Consider the following 10,474-nt stretch of genomic DNA (forward strand, 5'->3'; position numbering starts at 1 on the left):
TCGCCATTCCACGAGCGGGATAATAAGTGGTGACAGATCCTATTTATGGAGAGATCTGGGGTCTATAATGAATGTAAACATCCCATGTGACAGTAATAGGCGGTGACAGGACCTCTTTATGGAGAGATCTGGGGTCTATAATGAATGTAAACATCCCATGTGACAGTAATAGGCGGTGACGGGTCCTCTTTATGGAGAGATCTGGGGTCTATAATGAATGTAAACATCCCATGTGACAGTAATAGGTGGTGACAGGTCCTCTTTATGGAGAGATCTGGGGTCTATAATGAATGTAAACATCCCATGTGACAGTAATAGGTGGTGACAGGTCCTATTTATGGAGAGATCTGGGGTCTATAATGAATGTAAACATCCCATGTGACAGTAATAGGCGGTGACAGGTCCTCTTTATGGAGAGATCTGGGGTCTATAATGAATGTAAACATCCCATGTGACAGTAATAGGTGGTGACAGGTCCTCTTTATTTAGAGATCTGGGGTCTATAATGAATGTAAACATCCCATGTGACAGTAATAGGCGGTGACGGGTCCTCTTTATGGAGAGATCTGGGGTCTATAATGAATGTAAACATCCCATGTGACAGTAATAGGTGGTGACAGGTCCTCTTTATGGAGAGATCTGGGGTCTATAATGAATGTAAACATCCCATGTGACAGTAATAGGTGGTGACAGGACCTCTTTATGGAGAGATCTGGGGTCTATAATGAATGTAAACATCCCATGTGACAGTAATAGGTGGTGACAGGTCCTCTTTATGGAGAGATCTGGGGTCTATAATGAATGTAAACATCCCATGTGACAGTAATAGGTGGTGACCGGTCCTCTTTATGGAGAGATCTGGGGTCTATAATCAATGTAAACATCCCATGTGACAGTAATAGGCGGTGACAGGTCCTCTTTATGGAGAGATCTGGGGTCTATAATGAATGTAAACATCCCATGTGACAGTAATAGGCGGTGACAGGTCCTCTTTATGGAGAGATCTGGGGTCTATAATGAATGTAAACATCCCATGTGACGGTAATAGGCGGTGACAGGACCTCTTTATGGAGAGATCTGGGGTCTATAATGAATGTAAACATCCCATGTGACGGTAATAGGCGGTGACAGGTCCTCTTTATGGAGGGATCTGGGGTCTATAATGAATGTAAACATCCCATGTGACGGTAATAGGCGGTGACAGGTCCTCTTTATGGAGAGATCTGGGGTCTATAATGAATGTAAACATCCCATGTGACAGTAATAGGCGGTGACAGGTCCTCTTTATGGAGAGATCTGGGGTCTATAATGAATGTAAACATCCCATGTGACAGTAATAGGTGGTGACAGGTCCTCTTTATTTAGAGATCTGGGGTCTATAATGAATGTAAACATCCCATGTGACAGTAACAGGTGGTGACAGGTCCTCTTTATGGAGAGATCTGGGGTCTATAATGAATGTAAACATCCCATGTGACAGTAATAGGTGGTGACAGGTCCTATTTATGGAGAGATCTGGGGTCTATAATGAATGTAAACATCCCATGTGACAGTAATAGGCGGTGACAAGTCCTCTTTATGGAGAGATCTGGGGTCTATAATGAATGTAAACATCCCATGTGACAGTAATAGGTGGTGACAGGTCCTCTTTATTTAGAGATCTGGGGTCTATAATGAATGTAAACATCCCATGTGACAGTAATAGGCGGTGACGGGTCCTCTTTATGGAGAGATCTGGGGTCTATAATGAATGTAAACATCCCATGTGACAGTAATAGGTGGTGACAGGTCCTCTTTATGGAGAGATCTGGGGTCTATAATGAATGTAAACATCCCATGTGACAGTAATAGGTGGTGACAGGTCCTATTTATGGAGAGATCTGGGGTCTATAATGAATGTAAACATCCCATGTGACAGTAATAGGCGGTGACAGGTCCTCTTTATGGAGAGATCTGGGGTCTATAATCAATGTAAACATCCCATGTGACAGTAATAGGTGGTGACAGGTCCTCTTTATTTAGAGATCTGGGGTCTATAATGAATGTAAACATCCCATGTGACAGTAATAGGCGGTGACGGGTCCTCTTTATGGAGAGATCTGGGGTCTATAATGAATGTAAACATCCCATGTGACAGTAATAGGTGGTGACAGGTCCTCTTTATGGAGAGATCTGGGGTCTATAATGAATGTAAACATCCCATGTGACAGTAATAGGTGGTGACAGGACCTCTTTATGGAGAGATCTGGGGTCTATAATGAATGTAAACATCCCATGTGACAGTAATAGGTGGTGACAGGTCCTCTTTATGGAGAGATCTGGGGTCTATAATGAATGTAAACATCCCATGTGACAGTAATAGGTGGTGACCGGTCCTCTTTATGGAGAGATCTGGGGTCTATAATCAATGTAAACATCCCATGTGACAGTAATAGGCGGTGACAGGTCCTCTTTATGGAGAGATCTGGGGTCTATAATGAATGTAAACATCCCATGTGACAGTAATAGGCGGTGACAGGTCCTCTTTATGGAGAGATCTGGGGTCTATAATGAATGTAAACATCCCATGTGACGGTAATAGGCGGTGACAGGACCTCTTTATGGAGAGATCTGGGGTCTATAATGAATGTAAACATCCCATGTGACGGTAATAGGCGGTGACAGTTCCTCTTTATGGAGGGATCTGGGGTCTATAATGAATGTAAACATCCCACGTGACGGTAATAGGCGGTGACAGGTCCTCTTTATGGAGAGATCTGGGGTCTATAATGAATGTAAACATCCCATGTGACAGTAATAGGCGGTGACAGGTCCTCTTTATGGAGAGATCTGGGGTCTATAATGAATGTAAACATCCCATGTGACAGTTATAGGTGGTGACAGGTCCTCTTTATTTAGAGATCTGGGGTCTATAATGAATGTAAACATCCCATGTGACAGTAATAGGCGGTGACGGGTCCTCTTTATGGAGAGATCTGGGGTCTATAATGAATGTAAACATCCCATGTGACAGTAATAGGTGGTGACAGGTCCTCTTTATGGAGAGATCTGGAGTCTATAATGAATGTAAACATCCCATGTGACAGTAATAGGTGGTGACAGGTCCTCTTTATGGAGAGATCTGGGGTCTATAATGAATGTAAACATCCCATGTGACAGTAATAGGTGGTGACAGGTCCTCTTTATGGAGAGATCTGGGGTCTATAATGAATGTAAACATCCCATGTGACAGTAATAGGCGGTGACAGGTCCTCTTTATGGAGAGATCTGGGGTCTATAATGAATGTAAATATCCCATGTGACAGTAATAGGTGGTGACAGGTCCTCTTTATGGAGAGATCTGGGGTCTATAATGAATGTAAACATCCCATGTGACAGTAATAGGTGGTGACATGTCCTCTTTATGGAGAGATCTGGGGTCTATAATGAATGTAAACATCCCATGTGACAGTAATAGGTGGTGACAGGTCCTCTTTATGGAGAGATCTGGGGTCTATAATGAATGTAAACATCCCATGTGACAGTAATAGGTGGTGACAGGTCCTCTTTATTTAGAGATCTGGGGTCTATAATGAATGTAAACATCCCATGTGACAGTAATAGGTGGTGACGGGTCCTCTTTATGGAGAGATCTGGGGTCTATAATGAATGTAAACATCCCATGTGACAGTAATAGGAGGTGACAGGTCCTCTTTATTTAGAGATCTGGGGACTATAATGAATGTAAACATCCCATGTGACAGTAATAGGTGGTGACAGGTCCTCTTTATGGGGGTATCTGGGGTCTATAATGAATGTAAACATCCCTTGTGACAGTAATAGGTGGTGACAGGTCCTCTTTATGGAGAGATCTGGGGTCTATAATGAATGTAAACATCCCATGTGACAGTAATAGGCGGTGACAGGTCCTCTTTATGGAGAGATCTGGGGTCTATAATGAGTGTAAACATCCCATGTGACAGTAATAGGAGGTGACAGGACCTCTTTATGGAGAGATCTGGGGTCTATAATGAATGTAAACATCCCATGTGACAGTAATAGGTGGTGACAGGTCCTCTTTATGGAGAGATCTGGGGTCTATAATGAATGTAAACATCCCATGTGACAGTAATAGGTGGTGACAGGTCCTCTTTATGGAGAGATCTGGGGTCTATAATGAATGTAAACATCCCATGTGACAGTAATAGGAGGTGACAGGTCCTCTTTATGGAGAGATCTGGGGTCTATAATGAATGTAAACATCCCATGTGACAGTAATAGGAGGTGACAGGTCCTCTTTATGGAGAGATCTGGGGTCTATAATGAATGTAAACATCCCATGTGACAGTAATAGGAGGTGACAGGTCCTCTTTATGGAGAGATCTGGGGTCTATAATGAATGTAAATGTCAGGAAAGGATCCGTCCGCTGGCAAGATATATCGTTTGGCATGCAGTACTTGGGTCCACCAGCAGGTGTCTCCTGACAGTGTTGAACTGTCAGGAGAATATTTCCTTGCTGGTGTCATTACATCTTTTGGCCGCAGTACTGACATCCACCAGCGGATGGATCCTGGCAGTATGGAGCAGACAACACTCCCTGCGCTCAGGTGTGACTTGAAGTCAGTCACAGTCAGTCCTATAAATACCCGGCAAGCCCTCATATGCTCGCCTTGGTATCTCTCTCCTTGAGCCCTGACCTTGTTCGCCTGTTACCTGATCCTGATCCTGATCCTGATCCCGATCCCGATCCTGATCCTGAACCTGATCCTGAACCTGCATCTGACCTTGTGCCCGAGCTTATCCTGACCCGATCCCTTCAGTATTCCTGTACCCTTCAGCCCGATCCATCCCCTCTCTGTCTTGTTGGTTCCCTGTTCCTCATTTACTGATCTTCCTGTGTGTGACCTTGGCTTGGCTAAACTTTTATGTCTCTGGTATATCCCTTGTTCTTGCTGATCTGCTGTGTATGACCCTGGCCTGGCTGACATCTGTGATTCCGGTATTGCCCCTTGCTGTAGATATTGTTGTTTGTAGTGGGTTTGTTGGGTTGGTTGTTTACTGTTTGTATTTTCTAATTATCACCTATTTTAATAAATATCACTATTCACTTACATGTATTTTGGGTTATCTCTGTGCAGTCCACACAGTCTGGTCTACTAGTCTCCTGACAGTAAACATCCCATGTGACAGTAATAGGCGGTGACAGGTCCTCTTTATGGAGAGATCTGGGGTCTATAATGAATGTAAACATCCCATGTGACAGTAATAGGTGGTGACAGGTCCTCTTTATGGGGAGATCTGGGGTCTATAATGAATGTAAACATCCCATGTGACAGTAATAGGTGGTGACAGGTCCTCTTTATGGAGAGATCTGGGGTCTATAATGAATGTAAACATCCCATGTGACAGTAATAGGTGGTGACAGGTCCTCTTTATGGAGAGATCTGGGGTCTATAATGAATGTAAACATCCCATGTGACAGTAATAGGTGGTGACAGGTCCTCTTTATGGAGAGATCTGGGGTCTATAATGAATGTAAACATCCCATGTGACAGTAATAAGAGGTGACAGGTCCTCTTTATGGAGAGATCTGGGGTCTATAATGAATGTAAACATCCCATGTGACAGTAATAGGTGGTGACAGGTCCTCTTTATGGAGAGATCTGGAGTCTATAATGAATGTAAACATCCCATGTGACAGTAATAGATGGTGACAGGACCTCTTTATGGAGAGATCTGGGGTCTATAATGAATGTAAACATCCCATGTGACGGTAATAGGTGGTGACAGGACCTCTTTATGGAGAGATCTGGGGTCTATAATGAATGTAAACATCCCATGTGACAGTAATAGGCGGTGACAGGTCCTCTTTATTTAGAGATCTGGGGTCTATAATGAATGTAAACATCCCATGTGACGGTAATAGGCGGTGACAGGACCTCTTTATGGAGAGATCTGGGGTCTATAATGAATGTAAACATCCCATGTGACGGTAATAGGCGGTGACAGGACCTCTTTATGGAGAGATCTGGGGTCTATAATGAATGTAAACATCCCATGTGACAGTAATAGGCGGTGACAGGTCCTCTTTATGGAGAGATCTGGGGTCTATAATGAATGTAAACATCCCATGTGACAGTAATAGGTGGTGACAGGACCTCTTTATGGAGAGATCTGGGGTCTATAATGAATGTAAACATCCCATGTGACAGTAATAGGCGGTGACAGGACCTCTTTATGGAGAGATCTGGGGTCTATAATGAATGTAAACATCCCATGTGACGGTAATAGGCGGTGACAGGTCCTCTTTATGGAGGGATCTGGGGTCTATAATGAATGTAAACATCCCATGTGACGGTAATAGGCGGTGACAGGTCCTCTTTATGGAGAGATCTGGGGTCTATAATGAATGTAAACATCCCATGTGACAGTAATAGGCGGTGACAGGTCCTCTTTATGGAGAGATCTGGGGTCTATAATGAATGTAAACATCCCATGTGACAGTAATAGGTGGTGACAGGTCCTCTTTATTTAGAGATCTGGGGTCTATAATGAATGTAAACATCCCATGTGACAGTAATAGGCGGTGATGGGTCCTCTTTATGGAGAGATCTGGGGTCTATAATGAATGTAAACATCCCATGTGACAGTAATAGGCGGTGACGGGTCCTCTTTATGGAGAGATCTGGGGTCTATAATGAATGTAAACATCCCATGTGACAGTAATAGGAGGTGACAGGTCCTCTTTATTTAGAGATCTGGGGACTATAATGACTGTAAACATCCCATGTGACAGTAATAGGAGGTGACAGGTCCTCTTTATTTAGAGATCTGGGGACTATAATGAATGTAAACATCCCATGTGACAGTAATAGGCGGTGACAGGTCCTCTTTATTTAGAGATCTGGGGACTATAATGAATGTAAACATCCCATGTGACAGTAATAGGTGGTGACAGGTCCTCTTTATGGAGAGATCTGGGGACTATAATGACTGTAAACATCCCATGTGACAGTAATAGGAGGTGACAGGTCCTCTTTATGGAGAGATCTGGGGTCTATAATGAATGTAAACATCCCATGTGTCAGTAATAGGTGGTGACAGGTCCTCTTTATGGAGAGATCTGGGGTCTATAATGAATGTAAACATCCCATGTGACAGTAATAGGTGGTGACAGGTCCTCTTTATGGAGAGATCTGGGGTCTATAATGAATGTAAACATCCCATGTGACGGTAATAGGTGGTGACAGGTCCTCTTTATGGAGAGATCTGGGGTCTATAATGAATGTAAACATCCCATGTGACAGTAATAGGTGGTGACAGGTCCTCTTTATGGAGAGATCTGGGGTCTATAATGAATGTAAACATCCCATGTGACGGTAATAGGTGGTGACAGGTCCTCTTTATGGAGAGATCTGGGGTCTATAATGAATGTAAACATCCCATGTGACGGTAATAGGTGGTGACAGGTCCTCTTTATGGAGAGATCTGGGGTCTATAATGAATGTAAACATCCCATGTGACAGTAATAGGCGGTGACAGGTCCTCTTTATGGAGAGATCTGGGGTCTATAATGAATGTAAACATCCCATGTGACAGTAATAGGTGGTGACAGGTCCTCTTTATGGAGAGATCTGGGGTCTATAATGAATGTAAACATCCCATGTGACAGTAATAGGTGGTGACAGGTCCTCTTTATGGAGAGATCTGGGGTCTATAATGAATGTAAACATCCCATGTGACGGTAATAGGCGGTGACAGGTCCTCTTTATGGAGAGATCTGGGGTCTATAATGAATGTAAACATCCCATGTGACAGTAATAGGTGGTGACCGGTCCTCTTTATGGAGAGATCTGGGGTCTATAATCAATGTAAACATCCCATGTGACAGTAATAGGCGGTGACAGGTCCTCTTTATGGAGAGATCTGGGGTCTATAATGAATGTAAACATCCCATGTGACAGTAATAGGCGGTGACAGGTCCTCTTTATGGAGAGATCTGGGGTCTATAATGAATGTAAACATCCCATGTGACGGTAATAGGCGGTGACAGGACCTCTTTATGGAGAGATCTGGGGTCTATAATGAATGTAAACATCCCATGTGAAGGTAATAGGCGGTGACAGGTCCTCTTTATGGAGGGATCTGGGGTCTATAATGAATGTAAACATCCCACGTGACGGTAATAGGCGGTGACAGGTCCTCTTTATGGAGAGATCTGGGGTCTATAATGAATGTAAACATCCCATGTGACAGTAATAGGCGGTGACAGGTCCTCTTTATGGAGAGATCTGGGGTCTATAATGAATGTAAACATCCCATGTGACAGTAATAGGTGGTGACAGGTCCTCTTTATTTAGAGATCTGGGGTCTATAATGAATGTAAACATCCCATGTGACAGTAATAGGCGGTGACGGGTCCTCTTTATGGAGAGATCTGGGGTCTATAATGAATGTAAACATCCCATGTGACAGTAATAGGTGGTGACAGGTCCTCTTTATGGAGAGATCTGGAGTCTATAATGAATGTAAACATCCCATGTGACAGTAATAGGTGGTGACAGGTCCTCTTTATGGAGAGATCTGGGGTCTATAATGAATGTAAACATCCCATGTGACAGTAATAGGTGGTGACAGGTCCTCTTTATGGAGAGATCTGGGGTCTATAATGAATGTAAACATCCCATGTGACAGTAATAGGTGGTGACAGGTCCTCTTTATGGAGAGATCTGGGGTCTATAATGAATGTAAACATCCCATGTGACAGTAATAAGAGGTGACAGGTCCTCTTTATGGAGAGATCTGGGGTCTATAATGAATGTAAACATCCCATGTGACAGTAATAGGTGGTGACAGGTCCTCTTTATGGAGAGATCTGGAGTCTATAATGAATGTAAACATCCCATGTGACAGTAATAGATGGTGACAGGACCTCTTTATGGAGAGATCTGGGGTCTATAATGAATGTAAACATCCCATGTGACGGTAATAGGTGGTGACAGGACCTCTTTATGGAGAGATCTGGGGTCTATAATGAATGTAAACATCCCATGTGACAGTAATAGGCGGTGACAGGTCCTCTTTATTTAGAGATCTGGGGTCTATAATGAATGTAAACATCCCATGTGACGGTAATAGGCGGTGACAGGACCTCTTTATGGAGAGATCTGGGGTCTATAATGAATGTAAACATCCCATGTGACGGTAATAGGCGGTGACAGGACCTCTTTATGGAGAGATCTGGGGTCTATAATGAATGTAAACATCCCATGTGACAGTAATAGGCGGTGACAGGTCCTCTTTATGGAGAGATCTGGGGTCTATAATGAATGTAAACATCCCATGTGACAGTAATAGGTGGTGACAGGACCTCTTTATGGAGAGATCTGGGGTCTATAATGAATGTAAACATCCCATGTGACAGTAATAGGCGGTGACAGGACCTCTTTATGGAGAGATCTGGGGTCTATAATGAATGTAAACATCCCATGTGACGGTAATAGGCGGTGACAGGTCCTCTTTATGGAGGGATCTGGGGTCTATAATGAATGTAAACATCCCATGTGACAGTAATAGGCGGTGACAGGTCCTCTTTATGGAGAGATCTGGGGTCTATAATGAATGTAAACATCCCATGTGACAGTAATAGGCGGTGACAGGTCCTCTTTATGGAGAGATCTGGGGTCTATAATGAATGTAAACATCCCATGTGACAGTAATAGGTGGTGACAGGTCCTCTTTATTTAGAGATCTGGGGTCTATAATGAATGTAAACATCCCATGTGACAGTAATAGGCGGTGATGGGTCCTCTTTATGGAGAGATCTGGGGTCTATAATGAATGTAAACATCCCATGTGACAGTAATAGGCGGTGACGGGTCCTCTTTATGGAGAGATCTGGGGTCTATAATGAATGTAAACATCCCATGTGACAGTAATAGGAGGTGACAGGTCCTCTTTATTTAGAGATCTGGGGACTATAATGACTGTAAACATCCCATGTGACAGTAATAGGAGGTGACAGGTCCTCTTTATTTAGAGATCTGGGGACTATAATGAATGTAAACATCCCATGTGACAGTAATAGGCGGTGACAGGTCCTCTTTATTTAGAGATCTGGGGACTATAATGAATGTAAACATCCCATGTGACAGTAATAGGTGGTGACAGGTCCTCTTTATGGAGAGATCTGGGGACTATAATGACTGTAAACATCCCATGTGACAGTAATAGGAGGTGACAGGTCCTCTTTATGGAGAGATCTGGGGTCTATAATGAATGTAAACATCCCATGTGTCAGTAATAGGTGGTGACAGGTCCTCTTTATGGAGAGATCTGGGGTCTATAATGAATGTAAACATCCCATGTGACAGTAATAGGTGGTGACAGGTCCTCTTTATGGAGAGATCTGGGGTCTATAATGAATGTAAACATCCCATGTGACGGTAATAGGTGGTGACAGGTCCTCTTTATGGAGAGATCTGGGGTCTATAA

This window comes from Aquarana catesbeiana, linkage group LG01, assembly GCF_042186555.1.
Source record: "Aquarana catesbeiana isolate 2022-GZ linkage group LG01, ASM4218655v1, whole genome shotgun sequence".
Classification (NCBI taxonomy): domain Eukaryota; kingdom Metazoa; phylum Chordata; class Amphibia; order Anura; family Ranidae; genus Aquarana; species Aquarana catesbeiana.